The sequence below is a fragment of the Peromyscus leucopus genome, chromosome 19 (genome assembly GCF_004664715.2).
Source record: "Peromyscus leucopus breed LL Stock chromosome 19, UCI_PerLeu_2.1, whole genome shotgun sequence".
Lineage (NCBI taxonomy): Eukaryota > Metazoa > Chordata > Mammalia > Rodentia > Cricetidae > Peromyscus > Peromyscus leucopus.
Genome location: NC_051079.1, coordinates 44,187,261 through 44,212,244, shown reverse-complemented (window position 1 = coordinate 44,212,244; position 24,984 = coordinate 44,187,261). Strand labels below are relative to the sequence as shown.

The 24,984-nt window shown below is 41.6% G+C and overlaps 1 protein-coding gene and 1 pseudogene across 1 annotated transcript in view; both read left to right on the top strand.

Annotated features, from left to right (window-relative positions):
- Positions 1-6,516: 6,516 nt before the first annotated feature.
- The window catches only part of Marchf3 (membrane associated ring-CH-type finger 3), a 145,377-nt gene continuing 126,909 nt past the window's right edge, over positions 6,517-24,984 (top strand). The window contains exon 1 of the mRNA XM_028891621.2: positions 6,517-6,753. The gene's annotated coding sequence lies outside the window, so the exon portion shown is untranslated. The remainder of the gene's footprint in view (positions 6,754-24,984) is intronic.
- LOC114708381 lies at positions 14,982-23,111 on the top strand (annotated as a pseudogene).

The following is a 24,984-nucleotide window of genomic DNA, read 5'->3' as shown; positions in this document are numbered from 1 at the left end:
CATCTATAATAATCTCCATCCACTGCAAAAGGCTCCTCTTATGAGGGTGAGAGGTCTACTTATCTGTGAGTATAAGGATACATAATTAGAACGCAGTTAGAAATTGTACTGATTCAGAGAAAATAGCACAGTGGGTTCCTTTTAGGGTCAATAACACTCACCAACCACAGAGAGTTGGATGGATTTACAGTACCAGGCATGAATTCCTTCCTAATGAGTGGGCCTTATGTCCAATTAGCTTTTATTAGTTAGCCTATGGCTCTCTTAGGGCGAGCATTTTTACCTTTATAACTTTATATATGTTATACATGTATTTTAAAGTAAGCATAAGATAATGTCTCCCTATGGTATTTTCAAATATCTTTAGTGTTGTTTATCTCTTGTCTATCCCTCTCCTGCTATGGTGCCCTCCTTCCCCACCCCCACCCCCTTTTAGTTAAATCTCCATTTTCTCACTTCCCCCTTCATAGCGCCTGTATCCTACCCTCCCCCTCTCTAGAACTCCTTTTTCCCTCTCCCTGGTCCCCTTATTTCCCTAGTTTCTTGAATTATTCCAAGCTCTATACTTACATTCAAAGATCTGAATCTGGGATAGACAACTAAGTGAGAACACATGGCATTTGTCCTTCTGAGTCTGAGTTACCACATTCAGTATATTTTCTATTTCCATCCATTTAACTGCAAATTCCATAATATTGTTTTTGTTTATATCTGAATAGACTTCCATTATGTACATGTATCATATATTCATTATCCATTCATCAATTGAAGAAAATTTAGGTTCTTTCCATTCCTTAGCTACTGTGAATAGAGCAGCAATGAATACAGCAGAACAAGTGTCTGTGGAGTAGAATGTCAAGTCCTTTAAATTTCTAAAGAGGTTAGAGAAGACACTAAAGATGGAAAGACACTTCATGTTCATGATTTGGTAGAATTAATATTCAACCATCTTACCCAAAGCAATGCACGGGCTCAATGCAAGCCCAGCCAAAATCCCAAAATGTTCTTCACAGAGAAAGAAAATTTCCTAAAATTTATATGAAAACGTAAGACCCCAGATAGCCAAAGCAATCTTGAGCAAAAAGAACAATGCCAGAGTGGTTACAAGCTATATTACACAGCCATAGCAATAAAGACAGCATGGTACTTGACGTAAAAACAGACATGTAGACCAACGGAACGAAATAAAAGACCCAAACACAAGTGCACATAACTATTGCCATGTGACGTTTGATAAAGATGTCAAAAGTACACACTGGAGAAAAGACAGCATCTTCAACAAGAGGTGCCGGGGAAACCGCATGTCCACACAGAGAAAAATGAAATTAGACTTATATCTGTTACCCTGATGAAAATCAACTACAAATGGATCAAAGGTCTCAACAGGAAACATGAAATGCTACAACTTCTAGAAGAAAATTTAGATAGTAGCTATAAGATATAGGTATAGGAAAGGACTCTCAGAATAGGACTCCATTCCCTTACGAATTAAGACCAACAATGGACAAAGCCAGCGTCATAGAACTAAAACAGTTCTATATAACAGAAGAAACAAGCAAGTGAAGAGGAAGCCTACAAAGTGGGAGAGAGCCTTTGCAGCTAATCATCTGATGAGGATTACTATTCAGACTACATAAAGATTTTTTTTTAATAAATCAAGAAAACAAATATCCTGATTTTAAAATGGGTTACAGAGTTCACAAAAGAAATGTAAATGGCTGAGAAATATCTTTAAAAATGTTCAACATCCTTAGCAATTAGAAAGATGCAAATTAAAAATACTTTGAGATTTTTATCTCACCCCAGTCAGAATGGCTAAAACCAATGAAACAAATGACAGCATATGCTGGCCAGGATGTGGGAGAAGCTAAAACCTCACTCACTCACAGTGGGATTACAAACAAGTGCATCTTAAAATCAGTGTGGAGAATTCTCAAAAAATCCGAAAGTAGCTCTACCATCCAACCCAGCTATATCACTTTTCTCATCCTTCAAGCATTCCGCAAACTTCCTCACCCCTTTGAAAGAAAGAAATTTCATGAAGTAGGTTGGAAGTAAACAAATGACTTTCCCATTCAGACTTTAGGTTTTTTTTGTTTCCTACAGGTAGTGTTAGCGGAAGTTCCTGAAATAGGAAGGGAGCTTGTTTCCCCTCATAGAATATCATAGTAACCCAAACGCAACAGGACTATGGAAGCCAGCAACTAAAGGGATGTCTTGCGTCCAAGTGATAGGCACTTGTAGAAAACTGCAAACAATAAAGATGGTGTATAACTAATTGGTTGTCCAGTGTCAAATGGTTAGCTCTGAAAAAACATATAAGTAACATTACATGGAGTCAACAGATTATATTTAGGAATATATGTGTGTATACATATATGCATGTGGTAACAATTCATCAAAAAGAGGCCATGAATTTGAAGGAGAGCAGGGTGGGGTATATGGAAATTTTGAAGGCAGCAAAGGGAAGGGGGAAATGTATAAATTTTAGTCTCAAACAATTTTATTTTAAAGAGATGATGTGTAAATATGAAAACAGTACTAGTAGGCTGTCTTTGCCATGCCATCTATGCTGGCTAGTTTTTGTATCAATCAGCCCTGTAGGCAAGCCTGGGAGGTATTTTTTCAGTGATTGATCTAGGAGGGCTCATTCCATTGTGGGTGGTGCCACCACTGGGCTGGTTTAAGAAACCTTGGATGGTTTAAGAAAACAAGCTGAGCAAGCCGTGAGCAAAGCAAACCAGTAAACCTCATTCCTCTGTAGCTCCTGCATCAGTTCTTACCCCACATTCCTGCCTTGAGTTCCTGGCCTGACTTCTGTGGACGATGAAATAACCCTTTCCCTCCCCGAGTGGCTTTAGTCATTTTTTTTTAAAGCACAGCAATAGAAAACTTAACAAAAATACATCCATTCTTTTTCTTTTTTTATTTATTCTATGTGTCTTTCAAATCATGTATCTGATCCCATTCATCCATTCATTCCCCATCCCTTCATATCCACCCTCCACCCCTGCAACCCCCCCACAAATAAAACAAAATTCAAGAGAAAAAGGAAGAAAATGAAAAATTTAAAAAGGGAAAAATTAATAATCTCATCATGGAAGCCGCAGTGCGACCAGTCACGCTATATGCCCCTTTGCCCATACATTTTTACTTGTAAGTGTTCACTGTAAAGAGTCATTGGTCTGGTTCAAGGCCCCTGGTCTCCACTTCATGATCAATGCTGGGCCCCCACTGGGCTCTTCCTGGACATCCTCCTGCTGCCCTGTGTAATGGAAATCCTGTGGGTCAGGTCCCTTCTAGTGCTCCAGCAGATCACAGATAGGGTGGATGTTGGGGCAGGCCAAGTCATAACCCTGGGTTTGGGCCTGGGCAGCTGTAGGGTTGGTCTGCTAGATGGGAAATGGGGACAGCTCTCCCATGGTCACAATTTTGGGGTTGGCTCACCCACACCTGGACTAACAGTGTTAGCTCTATTGTGCTGCTCTGGCAAGGTGCAGGGCCTGCTCTCCCGAGTGTTGCAGCTGGTGGGGGATCAGGGATGGCTCTCCCACTCTTATGACCACAGGTCTCGCTCTCACACCTACCTCAGGCATTGATGGGGGGGGCCAATAATATCCATTCTTAAAAAGAAATTGAGATGTGTAATTAATCTAAGAACCATAGATGGATATATCTATAGATGAAAGAAATGGAAATCTAAACATTAGTTATATACTTTTATTTACTTTTATTTCCCCCTCAGTAGCTAATATAAATGTCACTTTACATGGAGTCTTCAGCCAGTGGTTGATTCCTACTACCAAGATGATGTAAACTTTTTCTAGTGCTCTCCATCAAATCCAGGGCCTCACCCATATATCACAAGTGCTTCACCAGCTCTGCTAACATGATTTTTAATTTCTCTAATATTACATTCATTTGTATGTGTGTATATGTGCATGTGCATGCCAGTGCCATGATGCACATGTGGAGGTCAGAGGTCAATTTGAGGGGAATAAGTTCTCTTCCTCTAAGTGGAATCCCAGGGATAGAACTCAGGTATTCACGCTTGGTAGCAAGGATCCTTTACTGTCTGAGCCATCCTATCAGCCCAAAGATGGCTTTTAAAATAAAAATTAGCACCTGTGAAAAGCCCTCACAGGGTGTGATCATGATGAGCAGTGATAGCCAACTTGTCTAGTTACAAGTGTGAATGGACAGAGTCCAAAGACATACATTTCTTCCATGGGAACTTCCTGTTATCCCAGTCAATGATGATGTTTCATGACAGCCTTCAGTGGAGAGGCATCTAGAGTCAGGAGAGCAAACTGAAGACCACAGTTTTAAAAGGAGATCAGAGTGCTCCTGCTGCTCACTGTAGTTGGTTTCCAGCCCACGGCACTACAGAGAGGTGGTAAAAACCCTTTCCGAGGCGGAGCCCACTGGAAGTTAGAACTTCTTGGGGGCACTTCTACCCATCTCCCTTCCCTGCCCATCCCCCTAATCTTGGTCACCACCGAAGTGCATGGCATTGTTCTACCTACTGCTCCCACCATGAGGCACCACGCTGCCACAGGCCCAAAGAGGTCAAGAGACCATGAACTTGGGCGTCTGTGACTGTAAGGCAATATAAACCCTTCCTCCTTATACAACACACTTCCTCGGGTATCTTGTCACAGTGATGAAATCTGACCGACACACTACTAGAACTGGGGAGTGGTCTTCTGGGCCGTTTCTCTGATATCCCCAGACCTGTCCTCCCCCAATCCCACTCCATCCCAACACGAGCAGAGATTCATGTATTCTATTCATCTTCTCTGCCTCTAACTTGTTGTAGGCAAAGGCCATTCTCCTTAGTCACTCAGCAACTGCTTAGTGCCTGCTGGAATTCAAGTCTTCCTCACCTGTACCAGTCTTTCGGTTCAGGCTCGGCATCACTAATTTTTTTTTACAGCCTGTTAAGGACTATTCACAGGTCCTATTTTTCTCCTTCTGACAACCTGCCTATGGACCTCTTCCCACAGAGTTCCAAACAACCCATGCCAGAGCTCACCTAAGAGTTGCAGCCTTGCCTCCTTGTTAGTTGAAAGCACACCCTTTACCTTCCTTTTCTCTGGTGACTTCATCAGAACCTTCTCAAGCCATTGAAATGACACTGGTACCGAACCACTACATAGACCCTTTAGGATTTCTCAGAACTGCGACAGTGATCTCATGTGCCTGGATTGCAAGCAAAAGTATGGAGGTGGGGTGCGGTGTGTGGGGGGGGGGGGCACGTGAGTGGTATAGAACACCAAGAAGTTTGGCTTCTTTCCTGTGCTGTTGTGCATTCCTATTCACACGAGTTGGGTGCATAGGTACAGGTTTAGGTACAGATAAGCTCTACCCACACCAGAAGACAGTCTAGAACATGCTCAGATTCTAAGTCTTCGTTAGACAGCAATAATCAAGTATCCGCTTTTGATTGTACATTCCCTTCACCTCCGGTCCTGTGTGTGTGTGTGTGTGTGTGTGTGTGTGTGTGTGTGTGTGTGTGTGTGTGTGCAGCCTTAAAACCTGGCCGAAAAGACCATTTTGGCAAGACTGCAGCAGTGAAAAGAAACTGACAATGACCCAAAGGCTACCAGTGCACTTTCAACTATGAGCTGCTTCCTGTCTTCATCCTAATCAAGGATTTCCGAAGGGGAAAAGAAGGGAATGCGGAGTCCGACGGGTGTAGCTTGCTCTGCGGTTTTCTGTCCAAGAAGATGGATGATTCTGGCCTCTCGATATTCCTGGAGGAGCAGGCAGACAGCAGCAGAACCTACCGTGGTGGATGGGAAGTGCGCGGGGGCCGCCTTAGGGCGTGAGAAGAATCAGGCTTTGGCTAAGGGTCCCTAGCGGGGTGGAGGGAAAGGGAGAGGAGAGTCTTGCTTTGTACTTTCCCGGAGGTTGGCTGGGCCAGAGTTTTTGTTTCGGAGCTTAGAGCGTTTCCAGGAGCCTAGGACCTGATGGGACTCACGCTCTATGGGTACTCAGAGTCCTCGGACGCTGGGGCGTCTTGGGGATCAAGTCCCGCGCCTCCTGCTGGTGCCGGGTCCCAGGGATGTCCTCCACAGCGTGCCCACTCGGGACCGCTCTGGGAGCTCCTGCCGTCGGTCAGCAAGGAGGCTGCCCCGGCCGCAGCCTCCTTCCCGGGGCGTTCGGGTCCCATCTCATCGGGTCACGCTGGAGCCGGCAGCAGCCACCACCACACCACACCACACCACACCACCACCTCCACCTCCACCACCACCACCGCACTTCACAACTGCCAACTTACGGGTCGCCAGAGCGTCTCCCGGCCAACGCTCGGCCGTAAGCGATTGGACAGTGACCGGGGGGCGGGACCACACGGTAGGCACCGCCCACGGCCTCCAAGAGTCCTGGTTCCCTGACGATTGGCGATGGACTACGCCAGTCAAAAGCTAGTGGACGCCCCGCCTCGCGGGGAGGTGGGGGGAGGCTGGCCCGCGGAAGACCCCGCCCCCGCGACCCCGCCCCCCCAGGAGCCTAGTCAGCGCAGCGCGGCGTTCCGCCTCATTCGCTGAGCGGGTCCGTGAATTGTCAGTGCGCTCCGAGGCGACTGCTGAGCCGGGGCGGCCGCCGGGCTTGCGGCGATCCCCGTCAGGTGCCTACTAGATCCGATGAGCCCAGGTGTCGCGGGGCGCAAGCAGCAGGCGGTTCGGGGCAACTTGGGACTGAGGATCTGCAGCAGGGGCGTGGATTTGGCGTCTGGACTGGGCCAGGAGGGTGAGTGGCCGCGCCGTGCAAGCGGCTTCCCCGGCGCCGCTTTGCCAGCGAACCCGGGACCGCGTCGGTGCTAGTGGGTGGGAGCGTGGCGGCTGTGGGAGGGCAGGGCAAGGCAGGGGACACTTACTCGCTGCCGGCGTCCCGGCTCCCGAACTTCTGGTGTTCAAAGCATCCCAACTCGGCCCGGGACGCGGCTGTGCGTCGGCGGCACCGACTTGGCGTTGGTGGTTGCCCACCCTCAGGTCCCGGGCGCGCCCCTGCCCCTCTGCGGCGGCGACACGGCGCTGCTCGGGGACGCCTCGGTGCGCGCACAGCAGTTCCTAGATGGCTGCGACTGGTTTCTAAACATTAACCGGCGCCCGAGCCGGCGTGCGCAGCGAGCGCTGGTCGCGTTCCGAGTGAGAATTGGAGGGACCCTCCGGGGACCTTAGCAGGCCCCTTCCGTACTCTGCAGCTCCGAGGAAACTGACAGCGCTACTGAACGTTAAAGTTTGGGAAGTAATTGCCTCCTGTCAGCCCTTGAATCTGCGCCCCTCTTCCTGGGGGTGCTCAGACCTCCACATCCACTACAAGATGTGTCTGAAGAACTTGGTTAGGACCAGCAGTGAGCCTAGAGGCTAACGCCAGGCTGCGAGTCCGCCAGCCTGGTTTGGTGGTGTTTGTTTAAACACCTGTGTGTTTAAGTGATGAAGTTGTGGCAAGAACTGACAACAGAGGATTCAAGGTTAAACCTGACGCCTCGTTTGTGATTAATCCTGGGTTTTATATACATATATATATATATATATATATATATATATGTATATGTATATTTTTCCTTGCTTCTCTTGTACTAAAAGCTGCTTGATTTTCTGAGTGCAGTTGCATAGAGCTTATATAGCTTATGGACTATATAGAATTCAGTGCAATATTGTCTTGTCATCCTTATTTTATATGAATGAGAGCTTATTAAGAGTACTACAGAGAGTTGGATCAGGAGTTGGGAACAGTTCGATATTTTAAATATATAAAACGTTGATTTATATAATAGTTGTGAGTGTATAATATACATCTACTTGAGCGTCTGTATATATATGCAGGATTGATAGGGGAATGAGGTAGAACTTGAACTTCCTCTGGATTTACAGAGATGAACCCTCTTAGCTATGAAGTATGTGACCGTGTATGTGTAAGCATGTCTGCATCTGTCTGGTCTGTCTGGGTCAGTGTATGTCCGTGAACTTTACGAGCTCTCAGTTCAATACCACTCAGTGCAGATTGCACGTTCCTGTTTTACAGCCCAGCAGCCGCCAGCCAGCCCATCTGTTAAAACATAGCATGTACACTTCAGCCAGAGCACAGGGGTGGACCGTGGGTAGGGGGCAACCCTTAGCAAAACAGCATGCTACAAACAAAGCCTTCCTCTTGACTTCTATTTTCATCCATTATTTGGCCTGACCTTGCAGTTTTATTGAGGGAGAAGAAGGGGATGCTGTCTCTAGAAAGGGGAGACTGTATTTTCTGATATGGTTGTAGCCATAATTTGAGGAGGGGGAATCACAAGGAAAAAAAATTCCCCTGAGAAGAATTGTGGTTGTCATGTCGCCAGCTAGGCTGGTTTACAGCCTTGCAGTAACACGTATATCACAAACTGTTTTCTTTTGCTTCAGAGAATGCACTAAAAATAAATTGTTTTGAACACACACACACACACACACACACACACACACACACACGCTCACACACTTTAATAGAAGTAAATAGAACTTTATTGCCAAGGCTGAAGTCAAGATTGCCTTGGTAATTCCAATGAAGCATGCCTTTAGGAATTTATACCCTGGAAATAAGTTTATATTTGGCCTAATCACTAGTAACAATGGGTGCACAATTTGTAGTTTAAAAATAATAAAAGGCTTTATCATAAAATTTCTGATGACTAAAAAGGTATGGGAGGAGTATTATTACAACAGCTTATTAAGTTCCTGCAGGCAAGTGACTGATACTTTTAAAAGCTATAAATCCCTTTAATAGTATAGTTACTTTTAATGACAATAAAGACAATACTTTCAAGAAGCGTAGTTGATTTTTTTCACAATAATTTTATGTTGTTAATTACATTTTAATAGTGGCATTCATTATAAACTTAAGTGGTTTTAAGAACTCATCACAGAAGTATTTTCATTTTTTATGGTACATAAACATTTGGGAGAAAATATGCAAATCCCTAATATATATGTCTAAATTTGTGAAGGGCTATACAGATCCTCCTGGTTTCACAGGAATCATCCAAATGAACTGAGTGGCGTCTTGTAAATTCAGTTCTTGTCTGGGAATTCAGTTCTGGGGCAGCCCAAGGTAGCTTAGGAATCTGCATTTCCAAGCACTCAAGACAAGTTCTGGTACAAGGGACCTCTTGAACATATTTCAAGAAATACTGGAATGGTGTTTATGATATAAAATAACATGGACTTAACAATTGATTATCCAGAAATTTGGCATTTACTGGCCTTATGAAATTGATAGGGTTTTGGATTTTGTTTGTTTGGTTTTGGTTTTTTTTTTTTGAGACAGGGTTTCTCTGTGTAGTTTTGGTGCCTGTCCTGGATCTCGCTCTGTAGACCAGGCCGGCCTTGAACTCACAGAGATCCACCTGGCTCTGCCTCTCTAGTGCTGGGACTAAAGGCATGTGCCACCACCACCTGGCTGAAATTGATAGTTTATTAACTCTCTCCTCAACTATGGGCCTCTTTTGTCCTGGGCCTGTAATCTTCAGTCATTTCTATTCTGAATTGGCCCCAATTTTAAGGAAGTCCTCCTCAGCCTTGGTTCCTCCACTCCCTGCTTCCCTACCAGTGATTCTGGGGTGTTCTGGAATGATTTGGCCAGTTCTAATACACATTATTGATCATTTCTCCTGGAGGATAAAACGGAAGGCCTTTTTATCTCTTGATGATAAGACAGAAGCATGCACACAGTCAGGGATGGTACAGACTTAACCTGAGTGTTTCCTTGGGAAAACTGTAACTACTTGATTGACCAGCCATGAGCTTACCCACCATGATACTCACATTCTGAAAGTTGCCTAAGATACAATTTAAGCTGTCCCATGAATTGGGTAAAATTTCTCAGCAGCACAGAGAGTGGTTGAACATTGATTGGTGCTTACTTACTGTGTTCTTACTGAAATCAGCGTTAGTTTTTACTTATAAATTATTACCAATTAGGTTTTTTTTTATTCACCTTCTGATCCTGGCATATGTGTTCTGTGCTCTGTTCTTCTATTTCATACTGATAAAATTCTCCACATTTGACTAAGATTTGAAAGAGAAGGGATCTATATCAGAAGTTGCTCTTTCAAGTTTAAAGAGAAAAAAAAAAAACTTCTCGGAGGTCAGAAATGTTGAGAATATTTACTTCCTTGATGGCAAAAGGATCTAGAAAGGTTGAGACACTGAACTTATATAGTTCCAGATCACTGGATCATCACAGAGACCTTTACAGAGCAATTTCTGTTGAGGGGACTACTTGGCATTTGATAGGTCACTTAACAATCTTTGGAGGACAATGATTTTTTTTTTTCCCACTTAGTTCCAGATGAACAAACAGCAGCCACAAAAGGATGATACTTGGATTCTGTCTTTCATGTTTAAACATAATACCAATGACTGAGATGTTGGCCTTATACTGTAAACAGCCTTTGTTTAGTTTGTGATAATGCTTTTTCATTTTTTTTTAACCACTGTCTTTCCATTTTTTGGATTTTTATTGGATTTGACTTTGCAAGTTTTCCTTATAAAGTTAGTCAGCATATGCCGGGCGTTGGTGGCGCACGCCTTTAATCCCAGCACTCGGGAGGCAGAGCCAGGTGGATCTCTGTGAGTTCGAGGCCAGCCTGGGCTACCAAGTGAGCTCCAAGAAAGGCGCAAAGCTACACAGAGAAACCCTGTCTCGAAAGACCAAAAAAAAAAAAAGTTAGTCAGCATATATGATAATTGTTTGGGTGACCCTGAGCTTAATCAGCCGACCTTGACTTGGAAGAGGCTAATAGTTTGCTAAAGGTCACCGAGCACAATTGGGAACAAAGCCTACGTCTTTGGACCTGCACTTAGCCTGGCAGTGTTTCTGTCTGTCGTCATCCTACACTAATACTACTGTTTTGACACTAACAGAATCGCTGCTTACATGTCCCAGCTCCTTCATGAGTTGCCGGAATTAGAGTCTCTGTAAAACCTGAGGTAGACCACACCCCGAGACATACAGCAGCATCGACTTACGTCCACTTCAGACAGACAGGCAGACGGAAAGACAGAAAGGAAGGAAGGAAGAAGAAGAAGGAAATAGAAAGCAAGCAACTCCAGTAGATGCTGCCTTTCTTGAAACTGGGCCATAGGTCACTGCAAGCCTTCTATGCAACAATTCTTTTTCTTTTTTTTTTTTTTCACCATGGCATACTTTTGGTATCTAACTTTCATTTGATAAATTCTTTTCAAGCATTTGACCCTTTTCTTCTTTACCCTTATTCCCATAGTGAAATCACTTAAAAGAAAAAAAAAAAGGTTCGCTCTTCAAGTCAATCTGTTCTCTTAACCTCTCCTAATATATAAATTTTAACTGTTCTCCCAAAATACTCCTTTGCATCCCTCTGTTTGCCAGTCTAGTAGTATATTCTGGCAGAAAGTAGTTATTGAGCTAGAAAAGTTTTAATGTGGCTTTAGATGCGTGGATTTAACAATAAGGGAAAAGAAAAATGGTGGGGCATGATATGGAGTACTATTGATATGTGTGTCATACTCAGTATCCCCGGCTCACGGTGTTCTGTTTAAGGTCCAGATGAACGGAGTGACAGATACGCTCATCTGTGTCCTCACAGACACTGTTAATACAAGCTGAAAACATGACTGCAGACAGCAGGGCCTGGGTTACACAAGAAAAACAAATGCTTAGCTCTGAAAAAAAGAAGTAGGCTGAGAGGGAAGGGTCAGGGGTGGGGAGTGTGTGGGAAAGAAATACCTCCAGTGAAACGCCAGACAGAGTGGTAAGAAATTTATAGAAGTGTGGATGGTTTGGGGTTTCTTGCGGGCATTGATTCTGGTTTGTTTTTTTTTTTTATTGTCTTTACAACCCACTCACCCTGCTTGCTTTTAATAATTTATTATAGCAGCAGGCCTTCCCCTGGTTTCTTTTTTATAACTTTTTTCCTTCTCATCTCAAGGTCTAATCAGAGTCATATAAACTAGTGTGGCTGGTCTCAAGTACTCAGGAATATCCATGATCAATATCACTACATCATAACCCCCTGGCTGTTCCGTTCTGTTTTGCAGTGTTTCCTTCCCTGTTAGGTTCCCTTGGTATCTATGCTTTAAACAATGTTTTATTAATCTTTGCACAATGAGACGTCTGATCTTATTCTTCTTGGCTGAAAATATCTTTCGAGTAATCTATCATCAGACCACCATTGATCTAATGATGTATTTATTGCTCACTATTGCAGCCCTGGCAAGAAACCCAGTATGGCTCTAAAAATTTGATTAAAAAGAAATCAAGTTTTTGCAAGGCGTAGCCATCCAATTATGTTAGGACCTGCCAAGTATATTTTATGCTAAAACACACACATATTTCAAGTGAGCAAAATGTGCTTTTTTTTAAAGGTTCTTCAAACTTTTTGCTATGAAATAAATAGAGCAAGAAGATGCCACATAATTGGAAAAATTATGAGTGTATATCCCAAGATTTTTCTTTTGAGATAAGGTCTCACTGTGAAGCCCTGACTGACCTGGAATGCTCTGTATAGACCAGGCTGGCCTCAAACTCAGAGATCTACCTGCCTCTGCCTCCTGAATGTGAGGATTGTAGGCATGCTTCACCAGGTCTGGTTCCAAGACTCAATTTTTTTTATCTTATTTTATGTGTATGAGTGTTCTGCCTGCATGTATATGTGTGCACTACATGAATGCCTGGTGTCCACTGAGGCCAGAAGAAGACAGATTCCCTGGAACTGGAAGTACAGACAGTTGTGAGCCACCATTTGGTTGTTGGGAATTAATCTGGATCCTCTACAAGAGCAACAAGTGCTCTTAACCACTGTTACATATCTCCAGCCCCCAAGATACAATATTTTTTAAAGATTATGTCCTTGTATTCTAATATTGATAGATTTATCTTTATAGTTGACAGTAAAAACAAAAAGTAGTTCCCAGCCTAGAAATCAAAATAAGCTAAACTTAATTAACAAATACTAATTGAGTACCTGTCATAGCCAGACATTATTTTTTAAAAAGAATTGCAGTTGGATATTAGCTCTTGTCTGCTTAGCTAGTTAAAATTCATTTCAAGTGTTAACACTTTGGGGAAACTTTTCTGTCCTGTTGGAGCCCACCTAGGTTTCCTAGTGGCTTTACCAGGTGGACTGCATAAGAGGATGATTGAACCACGGGCCCGAGTGCCAGGTGTTTGGAAGAGTCTACACTTGGCTGTCTCTAACAGGGGGAGGTCTTTTCCCCGACCCCTTGGCATTGTTAGAAAAAGCTCTTTTGAGCCAGGCGGTGGTGGCGCATGCTTTAACAGCACTTGGAGCAGAGCCAGCGGATTCTGTGAGTTCGAGGCCAGCCTGGACACCAAGTGAGTCCCAGGAGAGGCGCAAAGCTACACAGAGAAACCCTGTCTCGAAAAACCAAAAAAAGAAAAGAAAAGAAAAAGCTCTTTTGAATAAAGTTCTGGCCGGTGGATAAGGATCCAGGCCCTCCCGAGGCTATCCTGTGTTATATGTTTCTCTCATTTTTATTTCTATCTAAGTCTCTTATCCCTCTCTCCTCAAGAGTCCTGGGGTAAATAAATGTGGGAGCTGGTCTCCCACACTGTCCTTGCCCCTATTTGAGCTAATGATCTCATCATCTTCTGCATTCTCCTCTCCAGTCTGGAAGCCTCTTAAAGGCAGGGGCCTATTTTTCATCTTATAATATCTCAAGAAAGCTTTGTTAGAAATAGTAGCTAGATGCATTAGATGTTACAAAGGACTACAAATGGGTGCTCTTGAGGCTCCAAAGGATATGCATAAAAACATCCATCTAAAGTACAAGCGTAGCAGTAACTGAATGGTGGGACCAGTGTTGGCACTTCATAGAACGCTCATCCATTTCTGCTCCATCTTCAATGTCCCTTTGCTTCACTCCTGCCTTGCCTCCTTCTCTTACTGTCCGCTTGTGTGAATGTCTCCGTTCTCTCCCTCTCTAGACCATCTCCCATGACCCTTCTTGTTCACATACCCTGTGTTACTTGAAAGGCAGCTCCTACTTGACACTTGGGGTTGCCTCGCTCATGTCTTCCGAAGCCACTGATGGCTCGGTTCCTTTCACTGTCCAGTGTAAATGACCAGGTAGCATTGGTGGGGACATTTAGGGGTCCTTAGAGGATCAAGATCCTGGTGAGCTGAGAGGCTGCTGTCATCTGCATTCCCTGTGATGGGGAAGCTTTTAAAAATAATAATTGACGTATATTTTTAGTTTAGAGACTAAAATTTATAATAGTTTTCATTTGTGGATTCCCTTTCCTTGAGGAAGCACCCTCAACATAGTCCTGACGGTTTAGTGGTTTAGGTAAGTGAATGCAAGGAGTTGCATTACTGAAGTCATATATAGACCATGCATTCAAGTAGCTTATCATTCAACTGAATGAAGCATAACTGTCTGAAATAAAGTCATTAATATAGCTCTTTCCTGTTAGATCTCATGGGACCTTAGAGGATTCAGGAAATCACAGACCAGGATTACCTGTCTTATCTGAGAGATTGAGTCTCACTTAATATGTGTGCTTTCTTCTTGTATCTGCCAAGAAGACATTAGAAAGTCGAACAGTTTAAATCCAAAGGAATTTAAATATTCAAGGCCACTGAGATGAGCTCAGACACTGGGTTTGGACCTTATAAACCAGGAATATTTCTCCCTGCACACACACACAGGAGGGCCTACATTTTAACCTTTGTATCTAGATGCCTGGAAGACTTGAGGGACCTCCAGGTAAAGTGCAGAGGCCAACATCTGTGGTACACTTAAGTTCACCTTCTTCCTTGCAACAGATAAGCATCCTCCCATTGGTATTTTGCTTTATAGTTTCTCATATCCTGTATCTTAGATAGGAAATTTCTTCCTCTCCTTGAAGTTGTGAAGGGATATAGTGGTGGTGGTCCGGGTATGTAGTGGTGAGGATGTAATGGTAGTGGGGGTCTGGGAGGAGTTGGAAGGGGCAGTAGGGTGAATATGATCAAAATACATTGTATACATACATGAAGTTCTTGAAGATTACATTTAAAGTATTATGTAATTTTTAAAGAAGCTTATTCTTCCTACACTTTTGTATATGCCTCATAAACAAGATGTTCTTGGTTAGAACTGTTATCCCTTAAGCTTTTAGCCACCCCTAACTTCAACCTTTCTCCACAATTCAGTCCCCACTCTCTCGTATTTTTTTCCTGTGTATTATTTTCTGCTATTTTCAGGTAAAACTCTTACTTGATAAAAGCTCTTTCACAGTTAATGTTACCATTCATCTCTTCCCTGTGAGTAACTGCAATTATGACCATTCTCAAAGGACTCTCTGTGAGCATTCCATGCATTTTTCTGACGGGATATTAGATGTTCTGAGAACCTTATACAGCACAAGAGTAATTAGCTTCACATAACCTCAGTTTTCACCATTCTTACCTATGCTGATGACATTCCCCTTTATCTATTGGCCTTTTTTTTTTTTCATTTCTCCTAAAAAAAATATTGACAGTAACTTTCAATTTTCTTCATTTGTCTTACTTCATTTTTCTTTTTGATGTTTCAGTTTGCTCTCCCAGATCTGCCTAATTAGCTTGTATTGTTTCTAACCCATTCATCTGTTTTTCTACAGCTTTCCTGCCCTGGTCACATCTATACATTTAGATATCATTCACACATTGAATGAGTTTCTACCCGTGCTGCACATTAGTAATGAAGACATTAAGTGGGATTCTGATAGTGCCTCTTTCACGAGCTGAGGCATCATTTAGTATTCCAGTCTTAATTGTGGTCTCTTAGCCAATTTTTGCCCATTATAATGCTTACCCCATTTTCCAAGTAGTGTTTCTTAAATACTGTATGAAATTATAAAAAATCTGTATTCATTACATTTGCTTGCCATTATGTTCTGAATTTATAATTCTATCATTTTCTTGGAGGAAAGTACATATTAGACTGAAATGGTTAATTTGGTTTCAAGCCATTCTGACTTTGGTACATTATGAATCATTAGACATTGTGCCATCTCTTAAGGTATCCCCAGTCCCTGTCATCAGCTCCCCCACACAGTAGCCCTGTTCCAGCTCCTCTGGTGTATGGTTTATTTTGCAAAATGAGTATATTTCCCCACACACACTATTTATTTCACTTAAGAAGAAGAAGAAGAAACAAGAAGGTTGGATGATTTATAAGCAACTAAAATATATTGCTCACAGAGCTGGGGGACTCCAAGAGCAAGTGCTAGCATCTTTGGTATCTGGTGTTGGCCTGCTTCCTCGAAGATGGGGCCTTTTCACCGTAATCTCATATGGCAGATGGATCTTGGTGAGAAGGGTCATTGGATCAGAGAGTTGATTGCAGTAGTCGGGAAGAGGTTTGGCTTCCCTGAGAGTAGTGTAGAGCTTTATGCAGAAAAGGTGATCATGAGAGGTCTGTATGCTATTGATTGCTCAGGTAGTCTCTATGTTACAAACTCTTAGGAGAGCTTGCTGTACAAAGGGCCCACTGTGGTGTGCTATGGTTCATTAAGGAGAGTGGGGACAAGGGCTGCAAGGTTGTGGTGTCCATGAAGTTTGTGGATGGGGTGATGATCCAGAGTAGAGACCCTGTTAACTACTATGTCGACACTGCCATGTGCCATGCTCTTCCCAAACAGGGTGTACTGGGCATCAAAGTAAAGACCATGCTGCCCTGGGACCTAAGAAACCTCTGCCTGACCACATGAGATTGTGGAACCAAAATATGAAACCCTGCCCACCACCCCCATCTCAGAACAGAAGGGTGGGAAGCCAGAGCCACCTGTCATGCCCCAGCCAGTGCCTACAGCATCACAGGGTCTCTTGACAGCTGCTTGTCCTTAGTCTCCTATAAAGACATTCAATAAAATCTTACACAGGGGGAAAAAAATAGCAAACTTTCAGATATTTTCCTTTTCAGGTAAATCTGCCTTGTAACTTGAAATCCTAATCTTCTCTGGAGTGTGTTTTTTTCCAAGTTAGTCCTCTGTTCTACGTAGAAGATGAAACAGATTTTGCTCCTTAACATCTGGCCTGTGCCTGGGATCTGTGATATCCTTGTATGATCGCTGTTGAAAATCTTGTAATTGGATAAAGGCTTAGTTGGCAACTTTAGGGAACAAAGATCCATGAAAACTATACTTTGTTTATGTCTCAGGAGAACAAATATCCCAGACAGGTAGGAGGAAAAGAAAGAAAAAATCTAAAACAGGTAGGGAAAGAGCCAGTGAGAGAGAGCATTTGGTTACTGGTTACCCATGCGTTTGCCTGTATGATGTCTCAGTCATGTCGAGGAAAATGCTGTATTACCCTATGTCCAAGATTCTTAAACCTCACTGAACTAGAGTTAGTAAGAGCCCTGCTTCTAGCTCTGGACCATCTCAGAGAAAGAGAAATGGGTAGGGTCTTTTTTCCCTAGGAGATCTTCTGCATCCAATTCCAATTGATACCCATGTAAAGAAATGTAAATCTTGAGTAAAAACTAGGGCACAGAACAAGAGTGGCGGATTAAGTGATGCAGTGGCATTCTCCAGGTAGCTCCCTCTCATCTTCCCCTGCTCTTGTTGTGATGGACCATTTTGTTCTAAGACTAGTTTCCTCTGTATCTGTGACTTGGTTGTAGCAATTCAGATGTCACTTGCAAACATGACAACATCTAGAGCACAGGAAAATGGAACCACCGCCATCATTTCTAAGTTTCTTTCTGAAGATTATGAGACCATTCCTTAGACGACTTCCAGAGGGGTCCTCACACGCTGATCAAAGTGGCTCACATGCCCACCTACCTCTTAGTCACTGTCCATGGATCAGTGCCGGAGAGGGGGAAGGGCGGGCAAAATTGACATTCTGTTAACAAGGAGGACGTAGGAAGATAGAGATATTGGGAGAGGTGGGGTACAAGGTAGACACTGAGAGGCATATGTAAATGTCTACCGCATGTTATGACTTCAAAAATAACTGTGAAATTCCTTGTCATGACTGCCATGTAGTTGGTAGATACCACTGATGGATAAAAACAAAAAAGGTACAATGCAAACTAATTAAGGACAGAGAAATGAGCCAAGATCAATAATTATTCTGATTACAGCCACAATAAACCCTAATGAGTTTGAATGTACTAATTTATGTCTTCTTGTACTCAAGAGGTAGGTGCTCTTTGATTACTAAAAAAGATTAAAATAATTTGCTTATTTCTCAATAATTCTATCTGGTATATTTTACAGTGTAGGTTTATATGAATGTAAACAACTGTATTAACTTTATATATCATTCTGCTAATAAGATTGATTATTATGGATGTCTATAACTGGCATGATTTTTTATGCACACTTTTATAAAGTAAGAATTTAACATCCAAGAGGAGTTAGTAATTTGCTGAGATCACACAACTAATAAGTGGCTAAGCTAGGATTCAGATATGAGTTCACCTGCCCATGTCCCTTTCTACTCAACATGACTGCCCATTTTCTTGAAAGATAGTCCTAGGACTATCACGGTCGACAGAGCTTTAAATGATTGGACCCTGTCCATCCCCATGACCTCACGATTTATCCCGTGGCCCTTGCTCAATTTTCTAACCATATGGCTTTCTTATTGTTGGTGTAATAAGCCAGTCTCTTCCCCACCTGTGGTCCTTCGCATTTGTGGTTCCTTCTGCTTGGATCACACAGCCTCAGTTCCTATGGCTACATCCTTTCTAACCAGGCTTTTAAATATCTCTTCTTTATAACTATATCCAGGGACTATCCCATCTATCTGCTTAGGAGTGCTCCCGGCCCTGATTATTTCCTCCCACTTTTATTTTTATGATACTTGCAACAGTCTCATATAATTTATTCAGTTATCTAGCTTTTGATCTGTTGCCTTCTACCTATATTTTAAAATGAATGAGCAAACAAATAAATAAGTTAATGAATGAATGTGTACTTACAAATCTTGATTTCTAGTAACCCAGAATCAGCCTTTATCTCCCACCAGTTGTCATTTGAGCCTGAATATAACAAGCTCAGATTTTTTTTCTCGTAAAATTTGAAAAGTAATTAAATCTACATTTTATTCTGTTCAAGGGAAAAAGAAATATATATCAAAGTTCTTTGAAAAAAAAAGATATACTTACTATAGTTATATACATGTGAGTTTTAAGAGAGGCATTTGAATAATAAATTCTGGATTTCTTATTTAGAATAGTTTATTGACACCAACACTTTTAATTTGGTATCAGCTGTTAAAGAATGAAATTACTTATAAGACTGAATTTTAAAGTGGGAGAATTATAGTTGCATTTGTAATGGTAAATTCACTTAAAATTGATTTCTCTGCATACACTTAATTTTTCAACTCATATATACTTAAATGACTCCTTTCTCGGAACTGTGTTCTTAATTGTTCCAAAGTAATTATGGAGGTGCAAATTGAAAAATGGCTTTACCGCACATGTTAATTCATAAGCAATTGGCATACATGAAGCAGTGTTTTCTCCCAAAGTCCTTTTGCTCTGGCTTCTCCTTCATTAAAGGGAGGGCTTTTGTAAATATGTGTGGTTTTTCCTTTCATTGTTGTGGTGTGGGTTGTGCCATGCTAATTACATTGTAAGGCACTATTTTCTGAGGCTTGCAGTGTGATATTGGCATGCGACTAAATAAATCATCACTTAAGTTGGACAAAACCTTTGCCTTCCCTTTGGCCCTGTTCATTTTCCCTAGGTCCTTCCCCCAGGGGACCTCACAAGCTAAGGTGTCTTGGCCCACAGTATGAGTCAATCCACTTTCTTTCTTTTTCTTTTCTTTCTTTCTTTTTTTTTCTTTTCTTTCTTTCTTTCTTTTTTTTCTTCACTAGATGGTCCCTTGTCAGGAAAACCTGCTAGTCACTTACTATGAAATACATTTCTGGCTAAACTTCCTGTGTCTGATTTCCCAAAACATTTAAATTTTATGGTGAGTAAGAATCTGTTTGTATTTGACACCAATTTTTAGTCAAGTTCTTGCAGATTGTTTTTCTACTAAGCCTCAGAAACAAGCCAGAAGAAATGAAAGAGGATGTTTTAATGTTCACAGCATACTTTCTTTACACATCATGTGTCTTGGTGGAGACCCCTTTCTTCTTGCTTTATTCTCACTTTATAACCTGAGTAAAGTTGGAGATAAGTGAGCATTCACTGGCATCTTAGTGAAAATGAGACCAGGGATTAAAGGGCTGGGTTAATGTGTCATTATTATTTAATTATTATTATTATTTAAGTTTTATAGGCATATGGTCTATGGTTCTTGGGGGCCTGCTTTTGACAGGGTAGTTTCCATGTATAATAGATTGGCCCTTTTATGGATCAACTGAATTCTTTCTTTTTCTTTCTCTCCTTTTTTCCCTGTCGAGGCTGTGTAGGTGAGAAGCATCATGGGGTTATAGAAAATGTATAGCAAACGCAGTAGCAATGATAAAGAATTCATAATGGGTACACACATTGCTGGAATATTTCCCAGGTACTTTGCAGGGTGGCAGCAAGGTTTCTTTGGCAGAGGCAAAGTGGAACATGTGCTTTTCCATGTGTGAACACTATGATTTGAAAGGTCCTTTATGGTTCACAAAAGCAGCTGCTTTTGAGCTGGTGTGGTAGCCATAGCTTTGGAAATTCACTTAAATATATGTACTGCAAACTCCTGACATCCATTTGGAGATTTGGTTGCATGTTGGGAATTTACTTATTCACAAGTGACATGGTGCAAGTATTCTTTGTTCATTTCCTTGGGGTTTGTATATCAAAATGGTAGTCTGAGCAGTGTTTGCAATGTTACACACAAATGTAAATTTGCAATGATGGCTTTCTTCTTAATTTTAAAAGCTATTCACAGCAGTATTACTTTGCCTAGTAAAACATTATGGAGTTACCTTTAGGCATATTTCATTGTGTGGACAGATCTACTTCCCAGGGATTTATACACTCTAGTGAATTGTTCCTCAGTGAGGAACAATTTTTAGGTTTTGCCCATTTTTCCCTTATGAAACTTGGGGCTCTTTTTTGTGTTTCTAATCTGAGATTTTTGTCTATTCTTCTTAATGATTTTAATGAGTTAGCTCCACTTTTCTATGGATTTCAGCTCTAAATGATACTGGTAGCATTATTTCCTTTCTTTTTAAAAAATAATTTGTTACCAGTTCTCCTCTTTAGTAAGTAGGACATGATTCTTTGACTCTTCACTAGTTTTCTGTTTATTAAAGACTAATATACCTTAGCATCTTCACAGGTTGCTTAGAAAACAAAGGAAAATGCTTTGGTTTTAGCAGACCATAACTACTATATTTCTAACTGACAAAGAAAAAAATTACTGCAAAACAGGATTAGTGCAGATAGCTTAAGTTGGAAATCATTTTAAATGTTTCATGGCTACACTTTGTGCTAAATATAAAAATAATTGTGTTTCCCATGTGTTAGCATCAAAAGCTCAGGTTGGAAAACCACATGGTCTAACAAGTAGGTCACTATTGATGGTAAAACATGAGACAGGAAATGTCACAGTTAAGATTAGAGACCCAAGCAGTATGTCTCGCCATGCTTGCATTGGTCGTCCAAAGAACTAGAGGACTCAACAGGATATAACTAACTTTAGCCCGATTTGAAAGTATTAGCAAGGATAGCCTTTTAATGTCTTATTCTCATTTGTTTCTAGGTAGTGCACTTCTCCAGTTAGGCAAAATAATTGAGCTGCTTAGGCTTGCACATTGACAGACTTCACAATGTCAATTAAAATGGTAGCCATTAGATTCTGTAAGTGTACACAGAGAGCCGTCCGTAATCAGCTGTCTACACTTACATGGATGGGTTCACTTGATGTTTGAGATTGTTAACAAGGATAATAGATTGTGAACAGTTCTCACGAGTTCTCTTCAAAGTCTCCCTTGTCTTCATATTTGAAAGTGTGGTAGTGTAGGCACATGGCAGGGGGTACTTTTAGGAAATCCAGCTATCATTTCTCTCCCTTTTGGGGCAATATGAGGAACATTTAGTATTTTTAAGTGGAAATTTTCACCACTGGAGATACCTGAGTTTTACAAAGACACTTGGATATTCTAAAATTTAAGCAAAAGGCTGAAGGGGAAGGGAGCAGTACTCGGGTCTTTGTTTTGATGTGAGATAATACTACATTTTTGAAGGCTCAAACCAAAATGGAGCCTTAGATTCTGAGCATTGCCACTCCTTCATGCTACACTGAGCAGTTGAATACATGCCCAAAGAGCCTGTGGTTATTTGGACGAGTATAGAGAGGCATGCCGTGATGACTGGATTTGGATCTGTCATTAGAGCCTTATTCATTCACTTCCAGCACAGAGTCCTTCACAAATATACCCTGGCTTACAGACTCACTGTACTTTGAGTGAAGAGCTTTATTGCTTGAATCTCAGAGGCTTCCCTAGGCTTGTGTATTCAAAGGTTATTAATGCAGATTAAAACACTCTATTTTGTACTGGGATTATTTTGTGTAGGATATAACTTTGAAGAGGGTAGAGACGTAGAAGAAAATGTCAGTGGAATAAGTATTTTTTAAGTTCTTTATTTTAATGGGGTAGAATACAAACATAGCATTTACCATACTAACTTTTAAAGTATGTGGTTCAATGGTATTAAATACTGTTATAATGTGCAACTGTTAACACCATCAATCTCCAGAACTCGTTTTGTCTTGTACAACTAGAAATCTATACCCATTTAACAATAACCGCCTAATCTTTCCTCCCCGGCACCCTGACAAGCACCATTCCCTACTTTTGTCTCTGTATTTTTGACTACTCCATCTCATTTTAAGTGGGACCATACAGTATTTGTCTCTTTGTGTGTCTGAGTTACATCATTTGGTACAATGGTCTCAGCAGCCATGCATACTATTCTGTACACAGACTCTTCCTCTTGAGGCTTAATAATATTCATAAGTGAGAAAAATGTCTACAGTATTTTTAGTTTGTATTCCTCCCCAACTTAAACATAGAACCTAGATCTTCATGCCTGATCCAAGAAGAGTATGCTGGGGAACGCATTGGAAATACAGCCCTTGAGAATGAAAAATCTGGGAGTTGTTTCCTGTCAGCAGTAAAAAGACTGTTGGATTTGGATTGGAGAAAACATAGGAAGGATGACAGCTAATGTAGCAGCTGGCCCTTTTCTCCCTTTACATGCCTGTTTTCATCCATCACAGTGTGAGCTGGTTGTGAGCTGTAGGGTCAGCCCCTTGTCTAGACCTGGGTCGGAGCACGTGAGGTGACAGGTTTGTGGAAACACCCTAGAAAAGATCTAGGAGTGTCTAAAAGACAGTTTTGCTTTGAAATGGAAGCTTAGATTTTGATTGCTCTTTCTAGTTTCAGGAATGCATGAATAATAAATATTTAAATCCTTATGTGTTTTGTTCAACCACTTGCCATCTTATATAATTACTTACCTGTTTTGGCTTTCTACTATGAGATTTCTTTCTAAAGTCTACATAAATGACAAGATGGTCAGATGTCCTATTCTGCTTTGACCCTAGTAAAAATCCTGACCCCTAGTTCTGGCTCTGCCTCTGGCTGGAGGTGATGTAGAAGCCACCAGACTCCTTTCAGGGCCTTATGTTTCCTTTCTGGGAAAGGAACAAAAGCCTAGATCATTTCTATGGACATGTTCTGGTGTTAACAATGTAGTACTGTTCATCTCTTCAGCCTATTGACTGGCTTCCTTTCTGTAGTTAGGAAGATGTAAAACCAGTATCTGGCTAGTAGCTTCTAATTGTAAGGGCAGTGCTCACTAGGTTACCAGCTGGTTGCTTAAATTAGTATTTGGGCTCATTATTTCACCCATGTTACATTGAAGAACTCAATTAAATGTGTCTGATCACAAAAGAACTATTCTTTAATGCAAGAAGAAGCAAGACCATTTTTCACCTGACTTGGGTGACGAGTTGGTGAGGTGTGGAGGGTTAGTTTCATAGGAAAATGAAGAGCAGGAAATTCAATATGCAAACATGTAACCAGAACCCAGTGAGGATTCACATAGTTAACTACTTCTGTCATTTCACGTATGAAATAGAACACCAGTGCTTATAAGCCAACATTAGTACAAGAAATAGCACAAACAGAAAATCTATAAGAGCCACCCTATCACTGTCCTAGAGGACTAAAGGAAAGGTTATTACAGCTCTAAATGAGACGCAGCTCTTTAATGATTTATTGTAGTCTTTTGCATAGGCAGTATCGGTGGAACCTCTAAAGTAACAGAAAACACAACTTAGATTTGATTATATTTCTTTCTGCTAGCAAAACCTTTTCCAGAGAAGTGCTGAAAGTTATAGCAGTACCTGTTGCAGAGACATAGACATGGCCAAGCAACTTAATTTCCTAAGAATGAATTATCCTCAGCTTCTGTGAAGGCCTCTAGTTAGGAGAGCAGTTCGTCTCCGGAAGGCATGAGAGGGCTTAGGATCTCGGGGGGGGGGTGTCTCTAAAAACAAGAGGGAACATGGTTTTTGATGGGGGAAAGTGTGGCCAGGTGGATTCTGAAGGTCATCTGTTGCTCCTATTGTTCTTGATTTTAAAACCTACTAAGTTACTGTGTAAGGACTTTAAAACTGCTATCTGTGGATATAACCAGATACTTCTCCCTAAAAATAATTTCTCTTACATGTTTATGACTGTCCTTTCTTGATACCCGTTTTGATCATCAGACCAGGTTGTCTGGCTTCTATCTAGCACATGACTTTGTCACTGTTTCCTGTGGTAATCTACACTGGAGTTCTGCCCCCAGGCTGGCACGTGTGGAAAACCATGTTCAACACAAAGAATCCAGGTGATAAAGGCTCTAAATTTAGAAATCTTTTACTCCCCACATAATAAAATGCAATTTGTTTCTTCTTCCCATACAAAGTAGAGCTGTCCCGGAAAATGACTATGAAAAATGCATGACCCCATCGCATCCCTCCACTTGGAGCTGTTAAGGCTTCCCAGTGCAATTTGTGTGTGCCGAA